This window comes from Pleurodeles waltl, chromosome 8, assembly GCF_031143425.1.
Source record: "Pleurodeles waltl isolate 20211129_DDA chromosome 8, aPleWal1.hap1.20221129, whole genome shotgun sequence".
NCBI classification, from domain to species: Eukaryota; Metazoa; Chordata; class Amphibia; order Caudata; family Salamandridae; genus Pleurodeles; species Pleurodeles waltl.
Window position 1 is genome coordinate 217,926,290 of NC_090447.1, and position 14,508 is coordinate 217,940,797.

A 14,508-nucleotide genomic window follows, 5' to 3' on the forward strand; every position below is an offset into this window, starting at 1 on the left:
GACGACTTGACTAAACACCTAAAAAGGGTGGATACGATAGAAACACTCCTAGCCGAGTATAAAATAGACTTTTATACATTTAAAATGATGTGCATTAATTATATTTTTCTTGGAAATTAATTATTCTGTGAGGCTAAATGATAGGCACTGGTCTTCTTGCATAAGTGCACTATTGTACAATCTCCAAATACAAAATCTATAACAAAAGCTAGTCTTCTCAATGCAGACCCTAAACTTCTTTGAGTACAGTGGGCCACTTCTTTAAATGAGCCAGATGTAAAGGTTGAATATGACCCAACACTGCAAACTCATGAATTTAAAATATGATATATATATAAATATATATATATTTGATATATATAAACTATACACAAAATAGTCCACAAACTCCAACTATTTTACCCACACATAAGAGTGTGCTGTTTATGGGACAACTCCACAGAACCTCTGCTTGGCACTAAACAGAAATACTCAATGGATTGTGCTAAGTTACAGGGACCTTTTTCAGATGACATCTTCAGGGCATTACATACATGTACAAAGTTTTAACTTAACTCCTTTGGGCAATGAGCAGAAATATAAGCACGATTTCTCACCCTTCAGAAGGCTGATCAGTGAGTTCTCACTCTTATTGTGTCAGACTCAAAAGCCTGGGTACATTGCTACAATATACATTTACCACATTGGTGTTCATAAAGAGTCAGTCATTCAAAAGGTAAATCAATAAAAAGTAAACAACATTTAGGGAAGATAGCTTTTCTAGCAGCACAAAAGAATGATGAATGGAGTGCTGAAACTTTTCAAAACTTACCCCAGTGACAGATCAGGGTTTAATCAATCGTTCTTTTGCTCACCATGCAAGCTCAGTTTGGACCCAGCCATTTGCAAATCAGCCTTGACCCTGTTCCCTATGGGAACAGTCTAGCCCGAACTGCCAGGCCAGATCATCCTTGGACTGGAATCAGGCATCCTGGGACCCGTTTCATGGTATCACCCTTCATCAGACATGCTAGCTTGAATCCAGTGGCACAGTGAGCATGGGACCCCCGTCAAGGCATACCCTTCCCACTTAGGCCAACTTTAGCAACTCTAAAGGATGACGGACAGGGTGCTGAAACATTTCAAACCCTCACCCCCAGTCACAGATCTGGGTTTAATCCATTGTCCTTTTGCCCACCATGCCGCCCAGTTAGGACCCAGTCGTATAAAATAAGTCTAGACCCTAAACCAGACCGGAGGAGACTGTTTGTATAATTAGGCCCGGGTGTAGAAATCCACTCTGCCATTGGAGTTTGTGGAATTCATGCACTTTGTGATATGTAGAATAGCGCAGAGTTTTGAAATTCCGCAATCCGGCATGGAGTGGAGTTCATTCTTGCACACAAGTTTGGGTTTTGGCACTCTCTCACAAATACCACAATATTCCTGGGGCAATAGTGGACGTGCACCAGTCTTTTAGCTTGATTACCAGTTCGACTGTCCCTCCAAAGGACTGCCAAACTCACAAGGGAGGGCCATGGCAGTGACGTTCCCCTTCGTAAGTATTACAATATTCCAGCAAGATGAATGTCGGGAACATTGTAATATGTGTTCCCACAGGTCAGTCCGGTGGAAACCGTGCTGTGATATAGGACTCAGCTCCATTAAGGGAACAAAGTCCTATATAGTTGCACAGAGGGGGCCGTCCAGCATCCTCAAAATGCACACTGTCTGCAAAGTCCAAAGCAGACAGTGCGTATTCTGATGGTGATGGGTACTGTTCATGCCATGGGCATCGATAGTGCAGGAGCCCCCCTGTGCACCCCGGCACTGGCTTTCCACCAGCTTTTTTATGGCCCTGCCATGAAAGGGCTGGCAGAAAGTGGTGCTGTAATCAGCCAGGCTGCGCCGAGTTCAGCCCCGCCATGGTTGATTACAAGCCCGAATGCCGTCAACCCGTCTGGATCTGTGATCCTTTACGGGACAGCAGCCTTTAGGCAGGTCCACCCGTCAAAGTTGTTATTGGGCAGTCGGACCGCCCAGAGTGCGGTGGTCTGTTCGTCAATGCCAGTGTGGCAGTTCCTGGACCGCCACACTTGTAATGAGGCCATTTGTGTTAGATTGTGCTGTTACCAGCCATACGTGAGATACTTCACATTCACTCACAATGCTTCTGCCCGCGATGGTAGTCAAACAGTGGTTTTTGAGTGGATTTTCTTATCCAATGGACCCTTCAAGTTGTTTTTTAGATTGAGAAGCCTTTTTTATCCAAACAGAAATTAAGGGCCTCAGAGATTGCAGCTTTCTGTTCTGTCCAGCAGGCTCCTCCCTGTGGTTTGTCCATCTCCTGGTCACTTTTTACTTTTGAGGTGGAAGGACCACTCTCTCTGTTTCCTGGATATACCTCTGGATTTAAAGAATTTATTTTTGAGAAATCACACAAGTAAAATAAAAATAAAAACTATTGAATAAGGCTATTGTTTGTTTGCTTGGGCAAGTACCAGTACTTATTTGTACTTTAATTTAATTTTAATGTTTTTATAGTGGTGGGTGACCTAGAGTTTAAGTGTGGGCCTAGATATTATATAATTTGCATTTCATTGATTGTTCATCTTTTGTAAAGGAAAATTGCAACTCAGTACCATTCCCTTTCTATATGTTTGTAACATTTGAAATATTATTTTACTATGTGGCCTAGATTTCCAAAGGACCATCTAGCTACTAGGCCCTGTACCAGTAGAAATCAATGCATGAAATAAATATTTCAGTGGTATATGTGTTTAAAACTTAATTTAGGGGAGGGATGGCATTGGGTTAAATGAAAAATGTTGGGTAGTTTTTGCAAAACATGTGTATGTTGTGTGCTTATATTTCATGGCATAGGAGGATGTGTGTACTGGCATTGTCAATGTTTCGTAGCTCAGTTAATTGTTGTGCTTTGCATTGCTGAATTAATGTTAGTGTTTTCTTCAGTGTTACCACCATGCCTCCTTATGGCTACTGTGTGTATGAGTGTGTGTGTGTGTTTGTGTGTTTGTCATCATCCTCCATTTGTCTTTGTTCTCCATGCCTTGTGGCCAGGGGGCATTTTGCGTAGTCCATGTACATAGGCTTGCATGTGTTATTTGCTCTTCATGCCTCCTTGATTGCAGTTGTTGTTTGACCATGTGGCTGGCAGCCACTTTCTGCTTCCAGGCTTCCAGTGGGTCTTTGCCATAGGCTTGCATGTGCTCTTTGTTCCCCTAGCTTCTTGTTGTTGCTGTTTGATCATGTGGCTGGCAGTCATTCTGTGCCTACAGCCAATGTTCCTTTGCCATAGGCTTGCATGTATTCTTTCTTTGTTCCCCAAGCCTCCTTACTCCTTATTGTTGTTGTTTGACCATATTGCTGGCGCCCATTTTTCCATCCAGCCAGTGTTCCTTTGCTACAGGCCTGCATGTGTTTTTTGTTTGCCACACCTCCTTTCTCCTTGTTGATGTTTTAACATGTGTCTGGCTGCCATGATGTGCATAATGCAAGTGTGTCTTTGCCACAGGCTGACGTACAACCATCAGGAGTTATTGATCATTTATTTATTTGAGTTATGCATTTTTTATTTCTTTTTTCAATTTTAATTTAAAATGTTTCTTTTTTATTCTATTATTTTTAATTCTTTTTTTATTTTAATTTTTGTATTTTTATTTTTTATTTTAATTTCATTATTTTAGTCTTGAAGTTGAATTTTTAATTGCAATTTTGAATTACATATATAAAAATGTCTTCATTTTAATTTACATTTAATTTTTTTAATTTGGTAATCTTTAAATATTTTTTTATTTTTTTTATTTCAATTTTATTTAATCCTACATTTTGCTTTGATCTATCCATCCACATCCATTTCTTCATTCATCCATCCATCAAAGGCACACAGCCTCACTACAGCATTTGTTTTCTTCAGGTGTATAATAATTCCATTTCCTCATGGACACCCTGGCTGCAGAGCACTCCTGGCAAATCAGCAGGCATAATTCATTTTTTTAATGATTACTCCACTTCCCATGGCCCACCTTGCCCCATAAGTTTTTTTAGGATTATTCCATTTACCCATGCCTTTCTCTCTAGCTATCCCAGATGTCTCCTTCAAAACAGATGGAGATTAAGCAAAGAGCTTGAACTGCATGTTGTGCTGCCTGACTTAAAATGTAATTTTATGGTGTGGTGGTGCGGTGTGACTTTACAATGTTTGATTAAATTGGCATTTAGTACATAAGTAACCAGCAGAACTACCATTGCATTTCTCTTTAGTATTTCAACCTGCAACAATGCCACATTTCACTAACTACATGATTTACTTGCTCGGTTGCTTTTAGGTGCACAAGAGAAGAGACCTCACATCACCCACAGTACTGCCAAAGAGAAGGCCCTACAGTTACTTCAGTCTTCCAAACTCCTCTGCATGTGCATCTTAGTGCCACTGCCACCTTAGATCTTAAGATGGCCCCCTCACATCACCCACAGTACTGCCAAAGAGAAGGCCTTACAGTTACTTCAGTCTTCCAAACTCCTCTGCTTGTGCATCTTAGTGCCACTGCCACCTTAGATCTTAAGATGGCCCCAAAGAAAATTGCTCCCAAGAAAGTGGTCAGTGAGAAGAAGCAGCTTTCCACCATTAATGTACAAACCACAACCATTTGCGGGAGACGTGAGCTACCACACTCAGTTCTGGGAAGGAACCTTGGATCAGCACTCCTGCATCATCAGCACCACCACAACCTTAGCCAAAGACCATGTCTGTCAATGAAACAGCCCCTGCAATCTTGGTGATGCCAATGAACAGTAACATTGAATTGGATTTGTCCCTTTCTTAAAGTAGTACCCAGTTGTTTCAGAAAACAAAGCTAAGTAGTCAGCAGCCGCACCCAGCAAGTAGTAGATCTTCCCAAAGTTGGAGCAAAACTGAAGGTCAAGCTTCCTGCCAAGAAATAACATCCTCTTTTAGAATCCATGGCTTCCAGATCTCCAGCAATAAAAAGGAAGGACACTACTCCACCATCTTCTCCAAACACCACTTCTGATGACAATGATATGGACATGGAGTGGACCCAGCAGAGTTTGTGAGATTCCAGGAGAGGCAATGGAAAAGAAAAGTTCCAGAAAGCCTTAGATTCATGGAAGGGGATTGATAAGGATGACGATGACAACTAGACAGTCAGTAATTGTGGAAGCTGACACAGAGGAGTCCGACATTACTATCCAACCTGCTCTGAGGGATATATTTGTAAGGCCCTAGCATAGACCCACAGCAACCCATTCCTCAGTAGAAGTATGTACTGCAGAGAGGCAATCAACACACCACCTACTTCCAGTTCTTCTTCAGACATTGGCAGTCGCCCAATAAGAAAGTATTCCTTCCCAGTATGGGAATTTCTATGATTAGCAAACAGAAGGAGAACATTGTGATATGTTCCATTTGCTACGCGAGTGTTCATCGGGGTAAGCCTGGCTCACATTATGCTACTGGAGGACAGACTACCTATATGAAAAGATATCAAGCAACCCAGTCGGAGGACAACCTTAAAAAATTGTATGAATGTGGTTGCAGTGGTGAAAGCGAGGAGCGCAGGGAAACATCAGCTACAACTGGTCATATCATGGTGGAAGGTAAGAAGAGGGTGACATCCTCAAATAAAGCAACCCTGTCCCCAGCGCTTCACCAGAAACACAAGCCTCAGCCACCTCCCAATGGCACAGGAAGACTCAGAGTAAGATGGAGACACCACGGCATACACCACGATGCACATTGAGTTTACCACCACCTGCATCTCAAAAGTCACCTGCGTCAGTAGCCCCACAAAAGAAGAAAATGCAGGCTACAATTACAGGCATGTTTTGGCAAAAGGGGCCCTACGACCGCAACCACCCAATGGTACTTATGTGCAATGGGAAGCGGGCAAAAATGTTAGTGCTGGACCTCCTACCTTTCTTTTTTTGGAAGGAATGGGATACTTAGAGTTTGTGGCAGCTATCTGTTCGAGATTGAAGTTTCCAAGTTGGACCTATTTTGCCAGAGTTGTTGTTCCAGCAATGCATCATGATGTTCTGCGATTGGTTGGACAGGTTTTGCACCAAAGTGATGTGCACACTATCCACCTGACGACAGACATGTGGACCAGTTGTCAGGATAGCTATTACATGTGCATCACTGCACACTGGATCTCTTTTGCATGGGTAAAGCAAAAGCTAGATACAGGTCTTGTCGCTGAAGACATTTTTAAGAGCGTTTGGTGGCATGCAACAATAGCCATGCTTGCCATGGAGAAATCACAGAAAGCTGCAAACATCTTGGACAAATTTAATAGCAAGGTGTCTGAATGGCTGCACCCAGAGGTCTCAGAATTACATTTGTTGACACGGACAATGGCAATAACATAGTCAGGGCCATGGCAGATGGTGGCTAATTCAAGATCCTGTGTATGGTGTATGCATCAGTCTGATTGTGCAAGACTTTCTCAAAAAGAAGGCACAGTTGGTAACATACTGACTACCTGCAGACAAATCTGCACTCTTTTCACCCATTCTTTTAAAGTCCTGAAACACACTATGGCGGTCGCCGCCCGCCAAGCGGTTCCCGCCGAAAGACCGCAGCAGCCATTCTGGCTTTCCCGCTGGGCCGGCGGGCGACCGCCAGAAGACCGCTGGCCGGCCCAGCGGGAAAGCCCCTTCAACAATGAAGCCGGCTCGGAATGGAGCCGGCGGAGTTGCAGGGGTGCGACGGGTGCAGTGGCACCCGTCGCGATTTTCACTGTCTGCTAAGCAGACAGTGAAAATCTTTGTGGGGCCCTGTTAGTGGGCCCCTGCACTGCCCATGCCAGTGGCATGGGCAGTGCAGGGGCCCCCAGGGGCCCCACAGCACCCGTTCCCACCATCCTGTTTCTGGCGGTGGACACCCCCAGAAACAGGCTGGCGGGAAGGCGGTCGGAATCCCCATGGCGGTGCTGCAAGCAGCGCCGCCATGGCGGATACCCTGGGCCAGCGGGAAACCGGCGGGAAACCGCCGGCTCCCCTTTTATGACCACGGCTTTACAGCCGCGGTCAGAATCACCCAGGAAACACCGCCAGCCTGTTGGCGGTGCTTCCGCCGCCCTCCGCCATGGCGGTCATGGACCGCCAGAGTCAGAATGACCCCCTATGTCATTTTAAGAGGAGGGGATGCAATCCAGAAAGATATGCCCATTGATGCAGACAAAAGGGGCCTAGTCAAATGCCTGACACAGATGCTGCTCCATTTTGAGGTTTTCACACAGGCAGTTAGCAAAGAGGACAGTACGATGGCCCAAGCTAACCTGTGTTTGCATCTGCTACAGAACCAGCTAACGAAGGTATCGAAAAGGCTCACACTCAGAGGTGTGAATGAAAACACAGAAGTGCATGCCTTGGTTGAGAGCCTTAGCTGCTGTTTGACTTGTAATGTAAGGCTGTAAAATGCCACTTTCAAGTCCAAAGAGTACATCTGTGCCACTGTGCCTGATCCACACTGCACAAAAAATCTTTCCTCTTTTATTCCTTTCTCTGAAGGGGATGTTTCAAAATATAAGATGTGGCTTATTGAGCAAGCTGGAGAATTAGAAAAACAGCTGGAACTTAGAGTCCTACTCCGCAGTTCTGGGGTGCCTCTTTCAACTTCCACAGAGGACAGTCTTGTTTCACAGTAGCCAACACCTGAAACACGATCAGCGGCAACAACAGCATGAGAAGAATCTGACCAAACCTCTGCTTTGGCTTGGATTCAAGTAGCAGGACTTAAGTCCAGTGCAGAGGCAAAGGCAAAAGAGGTCGAGCAAGTGGCAGCACCAATGCCACTTCAGAGGATGTTCAGGAGTATCTGGATGACCCAAGAGAGGTGGATGTGGATCAAAACCCTTTGGTATATTGATATTGGAAGATGAGCCAATGGCCAGAGTTCAGCAGGTTGGTATTAAAGTATCTGGCTTCTCCTGCAGGTAGCGTGTATGCTGAACGTGTGTTCAGTGCAGCTGGTGCAGTTGTTACAGTGAGAAGAACCAGTCTCTTGCCTTAAAATGTGGAGAGATTAACCATGATCAAAATGAACCAGCATTTTAGTCTGCCTGATTACACTGTTCCAAAAACACCACAGAAGGAGGAAGAGGATGATTGGTCAGAATCAAGTGTGTTTGCTGTCCAACTTATGGGTGAACCACATGAGTTTGAGGATGAACTTTACATCCCAGACTGAGTATGGCATTGACACCATAGAACATTTTAATTATTTCCTGTTGAACCTCTTTCTTTCTTTCTTTGCAAAAAAAGAAATTGCTAGTGGCGTATTATGTTTGTGTAAGATTTATGCTTCTCCACCATTTTCTTGTCAAATGTTACATGGCCGGATTGGATTTGGACCCTTGTGCAGTGAAGCAACTCCCACATTCCCTTCAGGGCATCTGAGACGATGTCAGTCTCCCTCACATGCTATTGCCTATCCTTTTTTTACATCACATAGCAGGGCTGCCTCAGAAGATCATTGATTAAAAGACTGTCAGTGCCAATGCCAAAGTCCAATGTGTTGTTACTTGCTACCAATGGAGGAGATAATATTTTGTTCAACCACTTGCTTAGATTGGAAGAGGTAACTACAAACTATTGCACCAATGAGCGGTGATGATATTTTGAGTGATTGCGAGTGATGGCTGGTGATGTATGTGGTAGCTGACAGTGAGGGAGGGAGTTCAACAAATTTGGAGGTGATGGGTGATAATATTTTTCCTGAAAATGATTTATCTTCCAAAATAAGTGAAATTAACCTGCAGGGTCCACTCCTTTTATCTGGTTCCTCAGACCAGTAACTTTAGTTACCAAACTAAAATCTGCACAAAATATGCCAGTTCTTTTCTCTATTTGTTCTTCAACAGCAGTGCTCTTGGCAACAGGTGTCTTCCTCGCTCTGTTTGGGACTGTGACAGAGTTCCTCACAATCAGGAGGAGGAGGATGGAAGGACTCTTGGCAGGACTACCTTAACAACTAGTAGGAGAAATGTACTGACTTCAAAGAGAAACCATGATGATGGTAAAGACTCTGAGGCCTAGTACTCACTCAGCTCTGTGGACTGCAGAGATGTGCATTGATTTGGGAAGTGCTCCTGCATGTGTGTTTGCTGCATTGCTTGCTCAAAAATAAATCTCCTCGTCATGTTCTAGCTCTACCTTGGCACACTCCTGACTCCTCATGAAGCTTACCTTGATTCCCTTTGTCCTTCTCCTTTACTTTATAATACAGATACTTTTCTTTCAATATGCAGGCCTTCTCCTAGTCCTCTCCTGCAAGAACAAAACTTGGTGAAAGCTCAAGACTTCAGCTTACCTACTGGAGAGGTTCAGCAAGGTACTCAAAAGTGAAAGACATTCCAAGAAGAATGGAGATGCACCACCCAATTTGGATATATATTATAATTTTTCTTTTAACAATCATAATTTTTAGAACTGGGTGGGTTAACTACAACCTTCCATAGTTTGTATTTTTCAAGCGTAGAAGACATAACATTTAGAGCTATAGTATTGTGGGTCTCTCTGGGGACAAGGTTGAGAGAGAGTTGGGACCGGTTTCTAGTTTTCTGGTGTGCAAAGTGTTGCAGGACGTGATGTTGGAGGTTGCAGTCTGAGAATGAGAGGGGCAGCAGTTGTGAACGGGGATAGGCTGATGCCAGCTGGTGGCTGTGATGAGGTGCCCTTGGGAGGCTGGAGATGCTGGCGGCCCGGTTGGAGGAGCTGGGATCAACTGACATATTGGCTGCTGCCTGTACCTCTTCTTCCTCCTCCTGAAGAGCCACCAGCCACCAGTATTTATTGTGGATGCCCTATAACCTCTGCCACCGCAGCCGGGCTGCTATTTCCTGGCGAGCTGGATGTCCACTAGAAGTAGCTACAGAAGGAAAGAAAAATTAAAATGACAAATAATAAACTGGGCTCTCTGCAAAAGCTTTTTATAAAATAGAGTGGCACAGTAGCATTAAATTGCTGGTCAACTAGGGCCATTGGACTTTGATGTGGCTGTTTATGAAGAAGAAGAATTTTTTACCCACATGTGCCTCACTGTAGTTGACAAATGTCAAAAGGGTCAATCAATCAACCAATCAGTATTTGTAGGGCACACCTGTGAGGGTCTCAAGGAGTTGGGTGGGAGAGTGGCCTCATCTGAAGAGCCTCGTCTTGAGATTCTTCCTGAAGATGGTGAGCGACGAGCTTTGTCTGAGGTGCAGGGGGAGGTTGTTCCAACTCTTTGCTGCAGTATAGGTAAAAGATTGTCCTCTGCGGTGGTTTTGTAGATGCAAGGGACGGTGGTCAGGGCCATCTGAGCAGAGCAGAGGGATCTGGCGGGGGTGTGGAAGGAGATGCAGTGGTTCAGGTAGGCTGGTCCTTCGTTATGCATGGCCTTATATGTGTGGGTGAGAAGCTTGAAGGTGATTCAATTCTCGACGGTAGCCAGTGGAGGGTCCTCAGGTGATGGGAGATGTGTTTTCCATAAGGGAGATCCAGAATGAGTCTGGCAGTGGTGTTCTGGATGAGTTGAGGTTTTTTTATGTTCCTAGTTGAGGTGCCAGTACAGGCGGTGCTGTAGTGGAGCTTGCTCATGACTAAGGCATGGGTGACTGTCCTGGGACAGTCTGCTGGGATCCATCTGAAGATCTTTCGGAGTTTGAGAAGTGTGTGCCAGCAGAATGAGGTGGCAGAGTTTACCTGGCGGGTCATGGATAGAGAGGAGTTGAGGATGATTCCTAAGTTGTGGGCGTGCTCCATCGGCACATGGGGGCGCTGAGGAATGTGAGCCACCATGAGTCGTCCCAAGCTGAGGTGGCATTTTCGAAGATGATGAGCTCCGTCTTGTCGGGGTTGAGCTTGAGACAGCCTTCTCTAATCCAGGTTGCGACGGCTTCCATTCCTGCGTGAAAGTTCCTTTTGGCCGTGTCTGGGTCTTTGGTGAGGGAAATGATGAGTTGAGTGTCATCAGAATATGACACAATGTTCATACCGTGGCTTCTGACAATGGCAGCAAGAGGGGCAATGTAAACGTTGAACAGTGTGGGACTCAATGAGGACCCTTGGGAGACTCCGCAATTGAATCCTGTGGGTCTGGAGGTGTAGGGCGGGAGTCTGACCCTCTGCGTCCTCCCGGAGAGGAAGGACTGGATCCATTCCAGGGCTTTTCCGTGGATTCTTATGTTGTGGAGTCTGGTGCGCAGAGTGCTGTGGAAGACCGTGTTGAAACCTGCTGAGACGTCAAGGATTATGAGTGCTGCAGTGTGGCCATGGTCTAGGAGTTGTCATTGGTGGCTACCAGGAGTGCTGTCTCTGTGCTGTGATTGCTGTGGAAGCCAGACTTGGAGCTGTCCAGGGAGTTGTTGCCTCAATGAAATTCTGTAGTTGTGCGTTTATTTTTTTCTCTAGTACTTTGGCGGGGTAGGGTAGCAGCGAGATGGGCTGAAAATTCTTTAGTTCTGATGGGCCGCCGGAGCTTTCTTCAAGAGAAGGCATATTTCACTGTGTTTCCAGTCCTCAGGAAAGCCGTCAGTGCTGACGGAGAAGTTGATTGTGTTACGAAGCTCAGGGGCGATGGATGCGCTGGCTCTGATGTCTATGTGGTCTGGGCAGGGGTCCGAGGTGGCTCCGGAGTGGGTGCTGTTCTTGATGTTGACTGTTTCCTCTGGTACAAGAAAGCTGTTGTAGATGTCCTGGATCTTGTGGTGGAAGAAGGAGGCAATTTTGTTCCAGAGGTCCTGTGATGGGGGATACTGGTGGCTTCGGAGGGGGGATCTGTGAACTCTTTGATGGCTGAGAGGAGTTCCTTCATGTTGTGGTCTCGGTGAGGAAGGCGATGTCATGTCAGGTGATGTTGATCAGGTCCCAGAGTTTTGTGGCATGTTTGTAGAAGGAACGGATGTTCAGGAGCAGGCAGTTGATGGAGTTGTGGACGGTAAAATTTGAACTTACATGAATCTTTTAAGGATGCCATGAAATATTAACCACTTGTACATAAATGTGGCCCTTCAAAAAGGGATTTTTCAAATTTCTTAAGTGACTGGGGCAGAACTTTGGAAAGAATAAAGGACTGACCTACTAGGAGGTGACTGAGCGGGCATTGGGAGGGAAGGGAAACACACCTTTCTAGCTTGCAGTGCCTTGACAAATTATAAATGCTGCATTAACTGAAGCAAATGTACACTACACAGACAACAATATTGTCCTTCCAAATTGAACCACCCTGCAGTTACATCATAGTAGCATGGGTGACTAATGGGAAGGGAGGTATGATGATGGGTGGAAGGATACATATCTGCCTTGATTCAACCACAGTGAGTTAAGGGAGAAGACAGAAAATTAAATACCCCCACTTTGAACCAAAGCTTTGATAACCATGCAAACCAAATGAAGTAGGTGAACAGCAGGCACACCCCTCTCCAGAACAGCTCCCTTATTTCTTGATCCAAGCAATTATGGATTAATCTTTTCAATTATCTATTCTATTCACCCTTTGATACCCACCATTTAGCCTTTACACTCTCTCATACAGTCTTTCACTGTTCCAATTCGGCAATCCATATATTCACCCATCCATCCACACACTCACCTATCCAGTATCCTCTATTGCTATTTGGAATCTTAGTCAAATTTAGGGTGCTTTCCCAGATCAAGGGGTTGGTGCATAGGATGTACCTGAATGACGAAGCCAATATTATAATAAATGCTACAGAGGTGGGTAAATTACAAGTTTGTTGAGGGATCCGGTAGGGGTGCCCTCTGTCACCGATTTTGTTTGCTGTCTTAATTGAGCCATTGGTGATCTCAATTAGGCTGAATACTGATATCCAGCCTCCCATTGTGCAGATGGGGAGGATTAAATCAAATGCCAACTATGGCCCTCTTTACAACCCTGGCGGTCGGTGTTAAAGTGGCGGTAATACCTCCAACAGGCCGGTGGTAAAAAAATTGAATCACATCCACGGCGGAAACCGCCATCACAGACAACCATTTTCACAATCCGACCGCCACGGCGGTAGCAACAAACACAGCGGCAGTAACTGCCAACAGACATACGGAAGACAATTTACCGCCCACACTATTACAAGGCACCAATCTGCCAGGTTTTCTGGGGCGGTACCAACAACATCAAAAGCACGGCAGAAACAGTACACAGAAGGGAAACCACTCACCTTTCGACACCCAAGGAAGAACTAGGACGCCATGGAACCCGAATTGCAGATCCTACCCATGTTGCTGTAACTATTATTACACCACGAAGTGGAAAGAAGGCGGCGGCGACGACGGTGAGTACTGCACCTAGCACACAGGTAAGGGGAGGAGGGAAAAGAGAGTGACACACCCACGCGACACGCAACACCTCCACCCCCCACCCACAACAACATACACACACACATAATCAACAACATCACAGATACACCCCGTCACCGCCTGGAAGAACGCAAGGACAAAACAAAATGAGTTTAACTAGTGTTATATTGGAACAATCAGATAGATCAAGAGAAAAGCAAATAATCAGTATACACAAATATTTACATCAAGTACACAAGTCCCTACACTGTCCCATGAAATGTCCGTGGACCAGTGGTCCCAAAAAGCATGGGCGAAGCCCACACATGACACCTGCCTCAAAACGGAAAGAATACTGCAGGGGCATCAGGTAAAAAAAACGTGCACCTCAGGGGGAAAGGGAAGGGGCCCCTCAGCCGGATGATGGTACGATGCTACTGCTCCTCGAGGGGGCTCCATGCCTACTGTTTGGTCCTGGGGAGTGCAAAGCCACAGTCTCTCAAGTCTCTCAAGTGGGTGCACTTCCCACTGCTTGGTCCTGGGGAGTGCAAAGCCACAGTCTCTCTAGAGGATGCCTTCTTCCAATGGTTCTGGAGGGGGCTTCGTGCCCAGTGTGCTTCATCCTGGCAAGGACTGAGGTAGTGGATGTCATTCTCCACTGGTTCTGGAGGGGGCTTTGTGCCCAGAGTGCTTCATCCTGCCATGGACTGGGTTAGTGGATGTATCTCTCCACTGGTTCTAGAGGGGGTTTTGTGCCCAGAGTGCTTCATCCTGCCAAGGACTGGGTTAGTGGATGTGTCTCTACAAAGATTCTAGAGGGTGGTTTGTGCCCAGAGTGTTTCATCCTGCCAAGGATTGGGTGAGTGGATGTATCTCTCCACTGGTCCTGGAGGGGGCTTTGTGCCCAGAGTGCTTCATCCTGTCAAGGACTTTTGGAGGGGGCTTTGTACCCAGAGTGCTTCATCCTGCCAAGGACTGGGTTAGTGGATGTATCTCTCCACTGGTTCTGGAGAGGGCTTTGTGCCCAGTGATGCTGCACCGGGGGTGTGGCAGTCCCCATTCCCTCACCTGGGTGTCTTAGCCGCGCAGCGTACCTGGAATAGGTAGCATGATACTCCATGGAGGCAGAGCCACACTCCATCCTGCGGCGACTTAGGCTGCCAATTGCTGGTTCGTGTCAGTGCTGTAAGTGGTGTCTCAAGTGGCGTGTCC